General features: G+C 46.3%; 1 protein-coding gene across 1 annotated transcript in view; it reads left to right on the forward strand.

Annotated features, from left to right (window-relative positions):
• Nucleotides 1-553: 553 nt before the first annotated feature.
• Nucleotides 554-18,712, forward strand: part of DISP1 (dispatched RND transporter family member 1) — a 222,608-nt gene continuing 204,449 nt past the window's right edge. The window contains exon 1 of the mRNA XM_069608619.1: nucleotides 554-687. The gene's annotated coding sequence lies outside the window, so the exon portion shown is untranslated. The remainder of the gene's footprint in view (nucleotides 688-18,712) is intronic.

Below are 18,712 nucleotides of genomic sequence, written 5' to 3' on the forward strand. Positions count from 1 at the left end.
ACAAATCTCTAAAATACACTGAGTTACCCCTTCTCCAAAATTGCCTCACCCCTGATGCACATTACAAATCCCCAAAATACACGATAAAACCCAAAAAAAGAAGTACATCCACTTGTGTTATAAGCAAATCTCACCCCTCTGATGCACATCACAAATCTCTAAAATACACTGAGCTGCCCCCTCCCCAAAATTGACTCACCCCCTCTAATGCATATTAAAAATGCCCAAAATAAAACCTCCTCAAATTGCCTCACCACTCTGATGCACATTACAAATCCACAACATACACTGAAATACCCTCTGCCCAAAACTGCCGCTCCGCATTATAACAACCAAAACTATAAGACAGCTTTTATCGTAAACAAAATGCAAGCACCAAATAAGTTTTCAATCAACTCGTCCCCCCCGCCGCCGCCCGTGCAACGCCTTGCCTCCCCACTAGTGCAAAAAAAAAAATGACGAATGAATGTGACGGAGCGAAGTTGCGCAACGTGAACGTTTGCAGCCCACGTGACGAAGAGGAGGTCACGTGATGAGGCGGGGGCGGAGCGTTGCTATGGTCCGTTTCTCGGATGGGAACTAGACACTACCGTGTTGGCTGCACGCATCATGTAGAGTCTTGACTGCCCGTTCGGATCAGGGCGGTGGAGTCTCCGGCTTTGTTCCGTGTCACCCATGTGACTGCAGGTACTATTCATGCATAGCCGCCCTGTTATCAGAGCGCTCCCGCCGGGGCGGGACTGTCGCCCGGTGTCGGTGTGTTGGCTGCGCGAGATGTGCGCACTTGTTTCTGTTCGAGGCAGGCTGCACCAGGGAAGAATGTTGGAAGGGTGCTGCTGGTGTTATTTGCCCAGCGCGCTGTTAGCCTGGGCTGCCGCGTGGCATGGAAGTTGCACTTGCTGATGCCTGCTCACTAAAACAGTTCTGTAATGGCTCAGGAGCACCGTTTTGCAGTATGGGATCATTCTGGTGCTTTACAGGGCGCTTTTGTTTGTTGGTGACGGGGACTGTTTTCATCCATGTCACGATCTCGGCATGGATGAATGCCCTTTAAAGTGTGGCCAGAGGATGTGCGTGCTACGTTTTATAGCTGCACTTAAGGACCATGGACAAGTTTTTAAAACTTGTGTGGAAATGTTTGTGTTTGAGGATTTTCAGCATTTATTACTTGCGGGAGAATTGCAACATGGACGTTTAGGCTTTCTGTTTTGTGACATTTGTGAACATGTGCGTGCTGATGTCAATTAATACATTTTGCTGGGATGAAGTATGCGTTTGTGGATGGTGTTGGAGTAAAACATGTTATGTTAGTGCTAACCACCTTTTAAGATCTGCAGGTTTAAGCTGTATGCAGCATGGGCTTTTACATGGTTTTTAATTCACTGTTCTCCTGTTTGGTACTGTTATCAATGGAGAAGTGTTATGCAGTATGTACAATGTGTGGATGCCACTGTTGAAGGGGTGAGTCTCCACTGTCTGTTTTCGCGTTTGGGAGTGGGTTTTACCACTGTCTGTGTTAAGATGTTATTTTGTGTCAACATGCGGCGTTGGGAGTGGTGTGGGGAGGAGGCTTTACACATCGTATATTTTGAAGTTGATGCTGGTTTGGTTGGAGACTCCTGCCCCCAGCAGAAGCGTATGTCATGATCTGAAGAGTTGAAGAATTGACTAGAGTTGATTAGCTTTGACGTTAAGGAGTTTGTGTTTTTTGGAGTTGGCTGGTGGTTTCCAGTTGCTTGAAGTTGTCCCAATAAATTAGTAGAGTTACACACATTGCATTGGGAGTTGTAACTGATGTGTGTGCCAGATTGTAGTTTAATTACTGACAGGGTGGTGTCTCATGCCCGTGCACACCAGATGTTTATCTAGGTTTGGTGCTGATGGGGTTCAGACTTATTTTGATGGTTTTCAATGTGTGTGTTAAGCCTGGTTAAGAGTTGTGACTTTCTGTTTATTGTTAATGGTTGACCAACCTACTCAACCATTTGATAATTTTGTTGGGTTTGAGCGTTTTCTTGGGTCAGTTGGGCGACTGTTGTCCACCTTTGCCAGTGGGACTCGTATTCAGTGTTGTGCTGATATGGATGGTGATTCTTGATTTGCTTGGCCAGCAAATTGGGATGGTTGTTTTCCTGAGAGGAGGTTCTTGGCTGGTTGTATTGCCACTCATGTGGGTATGATTTAGTTTGAGATATCGTTGTGATAATCTGGTGATGGTCTGTGTTCCCATCTTAGTTGTAGATCCCTGTGTGGCACTTCTTGGTGGGAGATTGTGTTGCTATTGGAATGTTAGCTTGCATTTTTGTGGTGAAGCTGGCTCACCTGCCAGCCCAAAGAGGGGCAGGTTTGTGCTCGAGCGTGGAATGCTTGAGACCCACTGGTGGGTATTTGGAGGAATGTGCCATTTTTGATGGTTGTGAATGAAGAGTTGTGGTGCGGCCTTCTGTTGAATGTTAGTTAGGCATGGTTTGGTGTTGAAAGTCACTGAATGCATTGGGAGTGCACTAGGATATCTAGATTTGGTTTTTTGGTGTTGCTGCCTTCAAGGTGTCTGTGTGATGAAGGTGTATGTGTGGTGATTGTTCTTCTCATGTGAGTGTGTGCTTTTTGGGTCCTGCTGAAGGAAGGGAGGTGTTTTCTGCTTCCTTTCCGTGTGTTTGCTGTTCCTCTTTGGTATGTTTAAGGAGTGGTGCTGTGTGGAGTCCTACTTCTGTGTGCCTTTGTGGTATGTTGAAGGAAGGGAGGTGTGCGTTATCTCATCTCCCTTCCTGCATGTATGGCGTGATGTTCCACTCCAGGCAGTTGAGTTATGTAGCCTGGGTGGTGGGAACTAGTAGGCTTCTCTGAAAATCTTTGCTTCTGACCCTAATTACCTAATGTCCTGATGTGACCTGATTACCTTGTAACTGACTTAAGACGCTATCAACTTACCTGCTGCCTCAAGAAGTAAACTTTGTTTTACCTTGCTTACATCACAGCCTGGTGGGGAAGCGGCTTTGGGCTGTTTGGTTTACATACCCCAGGCAGCAGGTAATGGGTGTCATTTTCCCAACTCGTACATGCCGCAGTCTTATTAACCCGCCCATGGGCTATCTGGATTCGCTTATTTGTTCCATAACCTTTGCAGCACTGTAACTATTAAATGGCATCAGGTCTTTGTTTAAGAAGAATACATGCGCACTATGGGTTACTGCCTCTGTTATAACGTTAGCCTGCTGCATGGTCACATAGAACCAGAGTATAGAGACCAAATGATCGCCATGACAAAACATTTGCTTACAAAAATATGCCTTATAAACCTTTTAAATACTGACGAACCTGCCCAGATCGCTGCCTGTGTGTTCACTTCCGTGTATAAAAGCATGTCTGTGCACTGACTTGTGCTTCACGATAGCTGTTGTGCCTGTTAGCGAAAATTCAGTAAGTCTGTGGAACCTTTAAGCTTCTGCGCTATGCTATTTTAGCATGTTTTTTTCAGGTAGTCAAGTAGAAACCATTTACAGTTGGCCAAAAGCAAAGAAACAATTGGTGCATTTGTCCCATGGAAACCCGCACACGTCTGCCCCTGTATAGTCTGTACGTCCTATTTCAGGATGTTAGTATGCACTAGGATGACATCTGTAATGTGCTTTCTTTTAGAATGTCTCTGCCCATTTGTTTCATGCCAATGTGCAAGGTGTGGCCGTTACTCTGCCCACGCTTCATACTCTAATATTAATAAATCGTCCCGCAGCGAAGGAGAATTTTGTAACACCACCTTTCTTGGAGGACGTCAGCGTTTCATTTCAGACTAGGCCAATGGAATTCTTTGATTAATGGAAAGTCGTTAAACTGTGTAAACAAGGCACACAATGTACAGTTCGGCCATTACTTTCACCCTCGGGATTGCAAATTCGGTATGATGTGTTAATGGACGTGCAGCTTTCTGTATCCTCACCCAGACTCGCATGCACAGTTGGTCTTCAATCAGGGGTTGATGTCAACAAAATGGTTGTGGCTTTTAGTGGACCTGTTTCCATCGAGTTAAATACGAATGTGCATGTTTAATATGTAAATGCAGCCCTAACTGTTCTGAATCTCCCAAGACCTGTGATATTGGCCCCCTTCTTACTGGTTTCATCCCCCCCTTCCTCGGAGCGCCGCCGAGTTTTCTGGGTTCCTGTTGGCACTGTATAAAACATCAATAATTAAAAATGCACTACACGTCCATTTGTCTTGCGGTGCAGCATCCGTTTTCATTGTGTTGAAATTCAGGTTCTCCCCTGCAAAGCCAGCCGATGCCCTGTGCTCAAGCTAGTGCACGATATTCGGCACAATCTTTTGCACCACATGACCTCAGGGCTGGAGTGCCAATACCATTCACTACTCGCTGAGCTTAGATATTCCACAGTTCACCTCCCTAAGATTCCCACGCCTGGATCGTAATGGTCACAGAGCACAATCAGCTCTGGCTATGTCAATGCCGCTAGTCCCCAGGCTCTGTTCCCTAACCTCAGTCCTAAATGAGAGAGCACACAGATTTGTACTTGTAGAAGGTGGCAGGCCTTACGTTTATTTAAGCATTAATGCAGTGTGTTAGGAAGCCGGCGAGGAGATCCATTATCAATTAGGCTTCCTTCGACAGATTGATCTTCCAGGAATGGCCCCTGCACAGTTTTTACAATACTATCCAATTTGCAATAATGATAAAAGTCCACCTGTGACGACAAAACGTATTCTCACTTGATACATTTGAGAACAGAAAACCGATCTGGCCTGGATTGTTTAATAATGTGTCCACATAGCAAACATAAATGACGGGGAACCAAATTCGAGTTGCAAACTACTAGCCACCCATAAAAAGTCAGTTTTCACCTCATTTCTATACATATGCACAGCACATGCCAAAAATCAAATCTCACTACCCAGTGCATATTTTGTATCCTTCGATAACCCTTCTGGTCCATGCCATAGGCCGTCTTTCCAGCATGCTTTGCACCAATGCCCATTACATCCTTTTGGGGTGTGGTATTGGACCGCTTGAGCCTAATGCTGAATCTGGTTATCCTTTAGGGCCCTAATGGGCAGCACTGTGGGCAAAGCATGTAGCCGAGTGCAATTTACAAACCTGGCACGCTAGCATCTGGAAACATCACGTCATACAAAATTACACTTTCTGATCCAGCTGCTAGCACAGGAAATGAAATCATATTTTCTCTAGTGCAAGGCAGGCTGGCTTTCAAGCTGTCAGCAAGGGGTAGCGAGAAGTGGTCGTTTTAGCCCATACATCTTAATATATATATAGTCCTGTGTGTGCGCCAGTTTAATTGAATGCGAAGTACTCCTGCTTTGGCTGTACTTATTTCTCAACCGAAAAATGGGACCCTGAATAAAAAAAGCGCGCAGCCTGAGTGTATGCGGAATTTTATTACCGCTTGGGCAACGGGCATTGAGCAGCCATGGAATGCGTTTCAAAAAATCCGATTAAAATAGCATTCTGAATACTAAACCTAAATGGGCTCTTTAACTTTGATTCATTATAAGGCTCTCTGCTCATAAAAGTCTTATGTGAAAATCATGAAGGAACACGATTGAATAGTCGAAAACTTGCATGAACACAGCCGAAACGCAAATCGTAGATTTGCTGTCTTTTACTTGTAAGGTACAATATAATCTAGAATTTAAAATGGTTTAAACCCGAAAAGCGACCACGCAATTGAACACCCAACGTTCAGTAGGCCGCAGGGTCGCCGCTTACCTCAACACTTTATAGCAGATGCTTTGCTTGGGGTACCCCCCCCCCCCCGTCGTTTTCTCACCACCTGCATGCCATTATTACCCTAACTTAACGTCAACCAGCAAGACTATTGCCGTCTGCCCTATGCTTTTCGCCGTGCATGCAGTCTATGGATGTTTGTCAAAATGCAACTTGTTTGTTCTGTATTTTCAAACTCCAACTTTTGAGCTATCTGGGTGTATTTTGTTTCTTTTTTCCCCTTTTTTTCATTTGGCTTTTCGAGCATTTAATGTTTTTCGGTCTATTTTGAATGCTCTTAAAATATACTTGCATACTTACTCGCTACTGAAACCTGTGTAACTTTGCCACGTCCATCATGTTTTGCTTGCTGATTCATGTTGGATGTTTTTATACTTTTAGCCGAATTATCCGAAGCGCGAACCACCCGCAGCACCATGGGACATTCCTGTCTGCAGGAGAAGCTTGCTATATGCGGCATTGTCGACCTGGACGCGTTTAGCATCAGAAAGCAACCCGGTGCATTTCCTGTGTGCTCTTACAATCCGATTGTTGAGCCCAATTCACACAGAAATGTCCACTTAGCAACTGGGGAGATGGGAAATATTTGCTAAAAAGATTACCCCCTGTTGTTGCCTTACAATGGGAAACATGTTGACGCCAAGGAAGGTTTCCAGCCTCTTAGCATGGACACCCACCCCCTTCGTTGTCTCCCCCCCCACCCCAGCTAAGTGTTTCTGCTTCAACTACACTTTCTCCCTTACGTGTAGAAACCCTTACGCTGTGTTGGCGCTGTTAACGGTCTTTTCGGCGTTTTAACACTTCTCTTCGAGTTCACCTAACAGGTGGTGCCCGGTGTATGCTGACTTGATGCCCTAAAGTATATCGTGACAGGATTGTTTGGGCAGGTGGCGAGTTCCTTTTAATTGCCTTCGCCAGGACATTTTTTCAACACTCCGTCGGGTTCCCAGTTCGGCGGGTTTATCCCCAGGGGAATGTGGCCGATATTTTGGTCTTTATTTTCGCACGTGAAGCTGGCGCAATTAATTCTAAAATGAATCTATATTTTGTGTGATGTGATGGATCAGCTTTGGCATAAACATTACATAGCTCTCAACTCGCACGCTTTTGGCGGGTGTCACCCGCTTTGTAAACAGCTGACTCACCTGCCGAGCCTCCTGCACGCCCATTCATTTCAATGGGCCTCTCACACGCCAAAATAAAATCGGGTGTTTTCACCCGCCTTTGCGACACAAATGGTTGAGAGCTATGCATTAGCAGTACAAAGGCGGTGTCTGGTGCAACCTTCAAAGGGACTACTATTGACGGCATCAAATTTCACCGAGGCCAGCTGCCGAGCGTAATTATTAGCAGCAGGTACATATTTTCTCAAACTTGTTTTGTGCATTGCTAGACTAGTTGGTACACTGCATCTATGTGTATATTTAGTATACTTGCACCTCGAGCATTGTTGCCTCAGTTTCCCATGGAAATGTGCACACCATCTCACCCAAACCTAACCAGTGCCGAAGGGACAACATTCTGTAGTACTTGCTTCCAACCGCCTATTCAGATTTGTCGAAGTCTTTTACAAACCCACCCAGCTCATATGCTCTTCTCAAATAAAATCCTGAAATTTCTGTACACACGCAGCATTGTGTATTTCAGGAAGTCTGAGCTGGAAATCCACAGTGACAAAATACACAATAAATGGAATTGTATCTGTCTGCTTTTCACGTCCACATTAAAATGTATTCTGGTATGCATCGTCCCGCAATTGTACATAATTTACTCGGAATTTGAAAGACGCAAACCTGCAACAATTTTATTAATGCAGCCAAGAAAAAAAAAACACAGAGAATGTTTTCTGGGGGGCGTTTGTTGTCTTGTGGCTAAATTGCCATACTTCTACGTCTTCCATACTTATGGGGTGTCTGTCAATGGGACGGGCAGGAAGCTCTTTTTTTGCACAGTACAGAGGTAATTTCCCTTTAAAAGAATGTGTTGCGGGGTAGCCCCCTAGAGCCCACCTCCAGTAACGCCTATATTTTTTTCTCTGCGTCCTACAAGACTGGATACTGCATTTTCCCTAAATGTTACCAAAGCCCCGCCTACCGGCAACATCTGTTGCCCTTTTTATGACGGGTCTAGCATGCTTTGCGGCTTGTTCTTCTGTGGCAGGCACTACATGGCGGCAGACTACAACAGACTTTAAGAGTACGAAGGCCAAGAACACAGATAGTTTGACTGTTAGTCATGTCATAACTTCTCTCCTCATGTGCACATTGAAGGTTGGTCCATTGGCAGGAAGTCTTCCACAGGTCGTCTCTAGAGCACATCATTCAGTTCGTTTCATCAAAGAATACATCAAAGTCACAGGTAAGTCGGGCATCCGTGCAAGAGGGAGGGATACTAATCCTTTAGCTGCTAGCCACTGCTCCACTGGGACACGCTCGGAGACCTTACAGGCTTCTACCGGTGCTCACAGAGGACCTTCTGAGGCCTTTCACTGGGTCAGTTAGACCCAAATTGATCCTTGTGCATTAGAAATCTACCTGGCTGAAGAAGCCCAAGGGTCTCCGTCCTGCTGAAGTCAATGAGGTGTTCTCAAATATGACTGGGGTAATCCCTGAGGGCCCAATGGGCCCTGTGACTTCAAGCTCTACTTTGAGCAAGACTCCTCATGTTTCACGCAAAATAAAAGGTCTGATTTCAACACCCACAAGGCCAACATGGCCATGTCACAAACTTTCAGTAGCAAACCAGCTTGGATCACTGAACCTCAAACCTATCTGGGGTGTGTCTGCATCGAAAGAACATAATCTCAGCCCCACAAAAGGACTGCGATCGACACACAATAAGGGACTCCTCAGGCTCTGTATCCCACACAGCAGAGGACATTTCTGAGGTATCCTCTCAGAGATTTTCTCCTCAAGGACACCCCAAATACTGGTGCCTCCAACGGTCAGTAAGGAGGCTTTTGACAGAGTTGACTGGTCACCAATGATGATTGTCCATGGCATACCTGGTCCCTCCTTCTCTAAGGTACGATTCTCTGTCTTTTTTTTTTTGGTTTTTTTTTTTTTTGTTCCCCTTCCCCCGAAACACCCAACCGTGGTACCTGTCTTCAAAGTCATCTTGGATTCAAAATTCTTCCTCCTTGTGTACCCGTAACTTGGCGTACGCCTCGGAGGACAGATGTTTTGAAAGATTCCAAAGAATCATATACTCTGAGCCTATGGTGGTCTATTTCAAAAATCATATTGAGAAAAGTCTGTGAGGAGCCAGGAATGAGACTTGGACACAACGGATTCAAGGTTTTGGTTAAAGACTTTTATTAAAATAAAAGGGTGTGACAAACTGCCTCTGTCCCTGCACTAGAGATGTTTTCCTAACTATAACAAAAACAGTCAATGTCAAAATATCCAAATCAAACCCGTCCTGTGTCCAAATTACTATTCTGGCTCTCGCATTTATCTGGCTCTCGCATTCAAACAAAATAAAGTAAGTGAAACGGTTCATGTTTTAGTTCTTGAGTGGTTTGTAAATGTTCACAAAGGAAAATGCGTAACTCCACCACAGAAGTTCCAGAAGGATAGAGTTCCTTATTCCAGAGGGTGATTCTCTTCTTCTAGATTTATCTTCCCTCTGTAGTGTATTCACATAGATCAGTTTCTTTATCCACAACACAATTAGCACATAAAGCAACTTGTCTGTTTGTCTTGTGTTGTCAGGATACCTGGTGTACTCTGCTGGCAGGTTTTCACTCCTTCTTTTTGGTTTCACACAGCCCTTTGCTGGTCCTGATCTATCCTTCTCAGGATCCTTTTAGATGGAGATATGTCTCCTACTATGCTGTTTAGCTTGTCCGTCCTGGCATGCTTCCTCTCCAGGTATTTCTTGAACACACTTGCAACTGCCTGGTATAATCTCCTGCCAGGACTTCGCATAAACCCACTTGCAGCTTTGCTTTTTCTCATGTGGGTCTTGCACACGCACACTCAAATGTAATGTCTTTCTTTCTTTGCTGTATCTCATACTGGGTCTGTTTGGTATACTATACTATCCTGCCTGGGCTTTTCTTAAGTATGTATTGCATGCACTCACAAACTGATGTGTTTTACATCTCTTCGGTTTTCCCATTTAGCAAAATGCCCACTGGCTTTGTCGCTTTTCGACACTTCATTTGCTTTCTTAATGTTTATTTGTATGCAGCATGGCTGCCAATATGCCACAGTGCCCCGGTTTCCCTTTTGGGGACTTGCCTTCCTTCTTCAAGCCAGTCTCGCCGTGTTTGCTTTTCGGCTTCTCTGCCATATGCGGTCTCCGCAGGGTTCTTCTCCTCTGCGTCCGGCTTCCATCAGGTAAGCGTTGTCGATCAACAGCTGTGAACACCTTGTGATGGCTTCTGATGTCCACCCCCCAGTATGTCTTCTTTCGCCGACAACCTTCCTCTTCTACCTCCTTGGAGCCAGATGGCTCCAAGGCAGTTCTACAGCCCCACCGTGGAAACAGCAGTGTGACTTTCATGTTTCCCAAATGTATTTCCCGCCTTGCACTCGATATGACTGTATTCCCTGTGTGCATTTTATTTCTGGCACACTGGACATCGCCCATCATTGACACTGTGTCTTTAGTGTGTGTGTATGTGAACCTGCCTTGAAATGTGGACCCGTGTTGAGTTTCTACCACTGGGTCAAGTCCACTCTGTCCCCTGCACCTGGGGTATGTGTGGGGTTTGTGGAATTCCTCCAGCCCTGGGAAAGGACTCCAAAGAAAACCAGCTACCCCTGACGTTAAACCTGTTCCACCCAAATAAGGGACCAGAATTCCAGAGCCAACACTCTGGCCTGACCTCTTTAACCACTTGTCCTAGCCTGTAATATCCATCCCCACTCTGTCCTGTCCTCCCTGAGCCCAGCAAAACGAGTTCCACTTGTGTGTCCATCATGGGTGGGGAGGCAGGCTCTGGAAAGCCACTTGTCCCAAACCCTATAATTATCCTGCGCTCTTCCAAGTCACCAAGCTAGACCCTGACCCCTTACACCTTTCTGGGAACCTCCTCCATTCCCCATTTCTGTGACAAATCTCTCCTTGGGTCCCCAACTTCCCAGCACTGTAGAATGTTCATCTCCCCTGACCTAGGAATCGCACAGAATCTAGTTTTCCCTATTGTGGGAATGGGTAGGGCGGGGCATTAGAAGTACACTTAACCGTCACCCTGTAAGTACCTGAAAATGTGTGCCCAGCCCTGCATCCCATCTCCCTTAGAAATCACAGAAAAAACATTTCCCCTGGCAACAGGCAAACACACAAATTGTACATGTTGTGTTCCTGGGTGAGGCGATGGCCCTGGAGTGGCCCGGAGCAACATCCTTATACAAGCCTGTGGGGAGAGAACTGGCGGTCTCATTTTTTGGCTGCTAGTGGTGTGCACTGACCGTGGGGGTTGAGGGCAGAGAGGCCTCCTAGCTAAGGTACCCTTGTTCCCAGTCTACACTTCATTTTCTCCCTCTTCCCCAAACTGTTCTATTTCTCCTCTCTGCCCTGCTTCCCACTGGTCTCTCGCTCCCCCTCTCTATCACTCTCTCTAACTGGGAACTCCGACTCTCTCCCTTCCTTTCTCTTTCTGTTCCCCCCGATCCCCCCCTCCCTCGGCTCTCTCTGCCAACCCCCTTCTCCCATTTCCTCTCCTTCGGGTCCCTGCAACCTTCAGCCCACCCCCTTGCATCCAACAGTAGTCCCCGGCCCCACAGGTTCCTTGCCAGTGGGTGTGCCTAGCTAGTATGCCTGCCATCAATGCCCTACTATGTGTCTGCAGCCCAGTGTAGGCAATCACATAATCTATCTAATTTGTTCTGCTGGCAATGAGGTTGCTCCTCTTCCTGTAATAAATCTGCTCCTGGTTTTCAACAAAGACTTTGGTGCCTTCATTATGTTCCTACTTATTGCCAGAGGGGGGACCCAGTCCGTCTGCATACACACAAGGCACCCCCACTGGGTCTGTTGACTCCCTGGTCCAAAACTGTCGCCCTGACTCGGGTCTCCACACAACCTCCCCCATTTTGGCCTGCCTCCAACTTCAACAGTTTTTGGTGCCTGTGAATCTGATCCAGAACCGGATCTAGGTCCCTAATCACCTGAAAAGGACCTTAACGCCTGCACCGTCTGACTAAGCTCACCCCTGTTCTGCGGCCTACACACATCTCCTCTGTCCTTTAGCAAAAGCCCTTTCTAGCCACGTGGATTCTAACCTTCCCCCTTTCCAGCAATCTATGGACCAAGACCAACCAGTCCCAGAGAAAATGTGACTGCCATCCATGCTGCCTGCTGTACCAGTGTCTACCTGCCCATCTGCCGGATCAAGTAGTAAGGTAAGAACTGTCACATCAGTCACGCGCACTGACATTGCCAGCTTGTAGTTTGACCGGAGGGCTCAAGTCTCTGAGGGGGTTGGAAACACTGAGGGTAGGTTAGTGTACCCAACCAGTCAATCCAGGTCCCACTCCCACAGTGGCAAGGCGTTGGCACAATGCCACTATCGGAGGAGGATCTGCACACCTACACATCATCACATAATTGTACTGGCAAATTGTAGGGTGTACCTTTCAGGATAATCTACCCAACTTGTATAGCATCCGGATCTATCGGGTATTCAGGTTTTAACATTGAGTTCCTCAGGAGAGGGGGGAGGGTCACCTACCCCATAGCAAACTCCCCTTCTAGGCCCATCCTGGAGGGTGAACAAGGGTAGTTATGGCTCATTGCTCATCTTGGGGGCAGGTCCACCTAGAGCCTCTTTTTAGAGCACACTACCTGACGTCTATCTAGTCTGCCTGAATCTGGGTACGAAGAGTATTGAGGTGGTATCATAATAAGTCCTTCTGTAGATACCTTTTGTGGAGTGTGCTCTGATACCCCTCAATTTGCTAGTCTGGTTGGCTGGAGCCCTTAACACAGGGGCGAGGTTGCATCTTTATGGTAAGTCCACCCGTAGATAACTTTCTGGAGTATACACTTGGCACCCTTAATTTTGCTTGAGTGCTTAATTTAGTTTGCTATTGCCAGAGCCACCTAGTCTGTACTCCTCCTCAACACTCGCTAGGAGTGAACAAGGCTAGTAGAGGGCTCAACCTCACCCACTTACCCATTTTTTATTGTATTCATATCCTGGTCGAGAGAGCCGCGCATTTCTTTAGGAGCTCGAGAATGGGCCTCTAGAGATCATCTTGGCTTGGAACGCTTTTGTGCGTAGTGCCTGCCTGACCAGCCTGAATCAAGAGTAGATTTCCATGCGCCTGGGAATTGTACTTCACACTCCTTTTGGAAGTGGATCAGTAGCTTGGCATTATCATGCCCCTTGTCCTGCAACAGTTAATCATACAACCCATTCCCTAGTTGAGCGCCTGTGAGCGATTGCGCTAGTGAAACCCTGGGTGACAGACGTGGATAGTAGGGACTCAGTGGTGCCGCCCTACGCCCTGTAGTGATTTAGTATTTGTCAAGAAATCAGTTTGTGTATGACCTTTTTGCCTGCCAGAATGGGAAATTTTGTAAGCCTGGGAGGGAGCCTTGCCCTTCGATTTTCCTCTGTGACACTCATGGCTACAGTGCATGGCTCTGATATTGTCAGATGGATGCCAGTATTGCATAAACAGACCAAGCGTCAGAACCTACTAGTTTGGCCCCTAGAAGGCTCCTTTGAGACTCCCCTAGCTGCGGTGCGTGAGTTTCTTAAAAGGGAACTCAGCAGTTAGGCAGTAGGAGGACTACACTTGTGGTTCCCGCAGAATGTGTCTGTGGCGAGGAAGAAGTTGCTGGAACAGCAAGTGACCCTAGAGAGGAAGCCGCAAAGACAGCACTAAGTTGGCCAGACGCGCTGCCCCTTGCCGCTCATGTCCCCAGCTGTTTTGCTGGACTCTCTACATTTAAGATCATGATGGCAAAAACAATGCCTCTGCCAGCTGCAGTTTCTCCCTCTGTAACCAGGTTGCTTTTGATGATTCTGTTCTTGCATATTTCAAACACCTTACGTTCAGTCATGAGACTGATCTACCGCAGGGCAGCGAGGCACAACCTGTGCAAGGCCAGCTAAGATTACATTTAGTGCTGGGGGAGAGCTAGGAAACTGCACTCCAGAGCATGCACTATTTTTCCCCAAGATCTGCCCTCAACCCCGCTCAGAAACCCTGCCGGCATGGGAAGAGTCTGTCAGATATGTTATTGGACCGTGGTCCCTTGAACTGTTTTTATTTGTTTTTTTTTGTATTTTTTTTTTTTTGGACCCTAGTATTTTGACGGTGAACATTTCGTATTTTATTCGTTTGTAATCATTTTTGGCATTTTCAACTTTAATATTTTGATTATTTTTTGTTGTATTTTAAATTTGAATGTCAAAATTGTATGTTTTTTTCTCTTAATTTTGTTTTAATTTTAGCATTTTTAATTTTAATATTTTATATTTATTTTTTGTGTTAATGTTTTCGTTTTCCTTTTTTTTATTTTGGCTTTTATTTCAAGCTTTCTCTTTTGAAAGCAAATATATTTCTATTTTTCTTTTTTGCATTTGTGAGTTACGATATTTGGAGCATTATATGTTAGGAGTTCGACCTGCATTTGATGAGTAACAGTTCCGCTTTTGAATGTCATCTAGTACCTGTGTGTCCATCATGCGGCTACCATGTACCGAGCTCACTTTGTTATAAGTGTATTTTTGTTTCACATTTTCTGTTCCAGCTTTGCCGTCCATCTTTTTGCACTATGCCATCATCCTGTATTTAAGTACCAGTTTTGATTTTGTTTCCAGCTTACTTTCTGGTGAGATCTTTGCTCCCTCCCCCTGGACTTGGTGTACTTGAAGGACTTGGAGGACATTGAGACTGACTCATCTGCACATGCTCTGCTCTGCCATCCGCCAGATAATCATGCTTGCTCTGATCCTTCCTCCTGCGTTAACGGACTACCAAGAGAACTTTTTCCTCCAGATCTGCCATGTGGTGGGCCGCAAACTTAAACCAACTGCTGGGTTGGTGCCCATATGCCTCCCCATCAGGGCGCAGAGTTCCCGCTCCAAGCCGTACCTGTCAGCAACTCCAAAATATTCCTCTACCATCCGGGAAAGGCCAGTGTATACCTGGAAAAAGTGGATGTAACTGTGCAGTACAAGGCCACCTTCCCTCTGTGGTTCTAGTAGGAAAGTAAAGAAAGGGCAGACGATGTGGGCACCAGATGCCAATCCACAGTATCTCGGTCGCATGAGCGCCCCTGGCTATGCAGTAAACTGGACGTCCTCTCCCTGTGAGACCGCCTTCTACCTTGCATTGCCTGCTAGGTATGTAAGATACCCTTGCCTGAGTGCCAGTAAACAGACACCTGGTTGGCACCTGAAGAACTCTTTGGACCAGCGGTAGCAAGGTCTAGAAGTGGCCAAATGGTACCCACCATCGGGGTCACCAAAGAAGACCTCCTGGCAAAATCCAAAATACCAGTTACAACAAGCCCTTGACCTAAGGAACATCTACACTCCTGATGGACGCACAGCTGTATGGCACTGCATTAATACCCAAGACTGGTGTCATGAGAGTAGGTTGGGCTGTGCAGTGATTGCAGGCAGTTATGGAAATGGTGGCAAATGAAACTGCTTGCTCACTTGGAACATTGGCTGCCGAGCAGAGGGAGTTGAGAAAACTGGATCTAAAAAACACATGATATTGGCTTCCCATGGCAGAGTGCGTGCACCTACTGGATCCAAGCAGTGGTCTAAACCAAGGGAAGCAGTCTTCTCCTTCCAGCAGCATGCCACAGTCAGCTGTGGCCGCTGTTTAAATTTCCCCTCTACAGGTTTGCGCGCCAAACTAGAGCGCAGTCTGTACTCTTGGTCCTTTCTGCTCTGCATTACTCGGCGGCTCTTCCTCGTCCCAGTAGCCTTGTAGTTATGGGAATGTTAGTACATTCCAGATGCTTTACACACAGTCTGGGTAAGTGCTCTTTAAGGTCAAGCCGGCTCTGAGCGACTTGCAGGTAGAGTTTGGAAAATAATTTTCACGAGACTTCATGTAGATTTTAAGAAAAGATCTTCCATGTTCTTAAATGGATGGGGGGGGTGTAACAATATGCCATTAAGGCATTGGGTATCCTCGAGAGGAAGGAGAATGCCATGCCTTGTCAGATGGTGCACTGCTACTCTCCCAGAGGTTGTCTTCCACCCCGCCCCCGCCCCCCATGTGATCCTCCCTCATATAGCCACCCCAAGGGTCAGGTAGCGGCTGACGTTCCCTGGCCACATGGGGAGACGTCACCGTCGGGGAAAGGAGTGATGACCCCCATCGGATTCATCACAGGTCATTCCACAGACTATCCAGTTCACATTAAACCTGCCCATACAACCTGGAGCTCCCATTCCTGCAGCACCAGCTCAAAACATGTTACTTGTATTACGTCTACCAAGTCAACGTAACTCCTCCAATTAAATCAGCTGCAGAGCCTATTGCTTCACTGTAACCTTCACCGATTCCAACTCCACAAGTACACAATGTTTGCTTGGTTCCATATTCACCGGATTAGGGAAACAACACTTATGATGGAGAAGAGAAAGAATCTTCCTTGTTCGCACCCGAATGTGGGGTCCAGAATTTCCATGGCCTTCTGGCACCAGAAGAGACTTCAGCAAAGCCAGGGGTCTTTGCAGGCATTCTGTCACTAAATAAGGCTGGCTAGTCTTGCATTCCTTCACAAAAGGTTTTCTTGGCTGAAGCGGAAGACTCCACATACCAGAATGATGGAAAGTAAGGAAGTTGAAGCCAGGTATCTGGAACTTCAGGCTGAAGTTCCGGCTCTCTCAGCAAAACCACAACCTCAGTCATCTGTTGTTGCAGCACTGACTCTTTTTGCCAGACAGGCTCCTTCCTCATGTTTTGGGGCACAGTCTCAAAGTCCACTTTCTAAAAGGTATAAATTGCTTGACTCCTATAGCAAAATAGTTTATAACAATGCAGCGCTTCATCTTCACCAAGCCAATGCTGATGCCATTTTGGCGGCAGCAAATCAGAGGCTGTGGTTGGAAACTTCTGATTTTCAGCATTACCTGCTACCAGAAAGAGTAGCTGCATTCAAAACTGGCTGGTATGAGGCTAAGCTTATAGCCCAGCATCTTCTAGAGTACTCAGTGCATCACATCGACAGAGCATCCAGAGACGCCTGTCTTTGATATGTGCCATACAGCCTGGTCTCTAGGGCTTGTCGCTTCTACAAAGATTTCCAAGATCGATTTTGGACCTTCCCTTTCAGGGAATTGATCTATTCCTTTTGTCTACTGATGAAGAATTGAATAGGAAAAAGGCATCTGCTTTAAAAGCCAAGTCTTTGGCTGTGTTTGTAGAAGGGCAGCTGGAGCTCCTTTCTTCTGCTAGAAAAGCTGTGTCGGATTTCAAGTGTGTTTTGGGGGCTTTTGAGGCTATCTGGACCAGACAGCCCGGCAGGTCCCCTAGCCCTCAAAGAAGAAAGCAACAAAGAACAGGATTGTTCACATCTTCCTCTGCTGAGCCCAAGGTGTTATAGGTCCATATCCACCCCTGCTCGGTTGGGACTGGTGTATTTCAATGGATTCATGGACCGTTTTGGTAGTAATCCAAGGGTATCGCTTGTCCAGTCCTCCAATACCCCCTGTCGCCGTTGCTGCCTCTTTAAGTCGGCTCTGCCGCTCTTTCAAGAAATCCTCAACCTTCTACAGAACAATGCGATGGAGGCCCCCTTCTAGGAAGTGGGATTTACTGTCTTTTTACTGCCCCCAAAATAACCAGGCAGGCCTGCAGTTTTGGACCTTTTGGTTTCTGAACTTCTTACTCCACCTCGAAAATTTCAAGATGGTCTTGCAAGCTCACATCTGGAATGCCCCCAACTTGTCATATTTTTATCAGTGATATTTATTAAAAGAAAAGGCAAAAATGCCTCTCTGACCCTTGGTTGTACACTGGATCTGAAAGACACTTACCTACATGTCTCCATCTTTGCAGCGTGCAAGAAATTAATCAGATTTTCTCAGGGAGGTTGTCTTTTTAAATACTGGGTCCTCCCCTTTGGTTAGGATACAGCCCTTGGAAGATTTGCAAAGTTGATATGTCCAGTGGTTGCTCATCTGAGCGTTCAGGAGTGCATATTCATCCATAGCTGGATGACTGGCTTGTCAGGGCAGAGACATGTCAACAGGCAAGGACATCACTCAGCCTTTTGCTGGACCTTTTAGTCGAGCTTGGCCTATCGCTTAATGAGAAGAAATCCTGCTTGTCCCCAAATCGGATCAAAGTTTATTGGTTACAGATGGAACTCGAGCATGGACAGAGTGTTCCCCACAAAGGAGAGTATACTGTATATCGGGTTATCGATCTCACATTTGAGTCGCCAACAGACCTCAATTTGGAGGTTTCAACATTCTGTGTCTCATGGCGGCTTCCATACTAGTAGTGCCCTACGGTCACCTCCGGATGAGATGCCTGCATGTGCACCTTGCAGCTTCTTGGAATCGAGAGATAGATGAGCAGTCAAAGAGAATTTAATACCTCCAGAGCTGATGCCAGATCTTCACCTGTGGGTAGACTATATACATTTGCAGGAGGGTGTACCATATCAGGATAAGTGTCCGGTCCACACCATAACATCAGAGTTCTAACTAGCACGGCAGGGGGTGACTTTAGGCCAGTTTCAGAGACCTGCTCTGTGGGTCTCAAAGGCAAGACTATTCCACATAATCGTGATGGAGATATTGGCAATTTTCAAGGTGCTGAAATCTGCTGAAATCTTTTTTGCCAATCATACAGAATTCCTCAGTTCTCCTACAGACCAACAGCCTCGCCATTGTGCACTGTCAGTACAACTATAGAAATGGGGCGTTCAGCATCAGATATTGCTTCAAGTGGTTCACCTAGTGGGAGAACTCCACACAATGGTGGACAATCAGTTTCCTCACTCCAACCACGAATGGAA

The sequence above is a fragment of the Ambystoma mexicanum genome, chromosome 4q, assembly GCF_040938575.1.
Source record: "Ambystoma mexicanum isolate Mex_15411 chromosome 4q, UKY_AmexF1_1, whole genome shotgun sequence".
NCBI lineage: Eukaryota > Metazoa > Chordata > Amphibia > Caudata > Ambystomatidae > Ambystoma > Ambystoma mexicanum.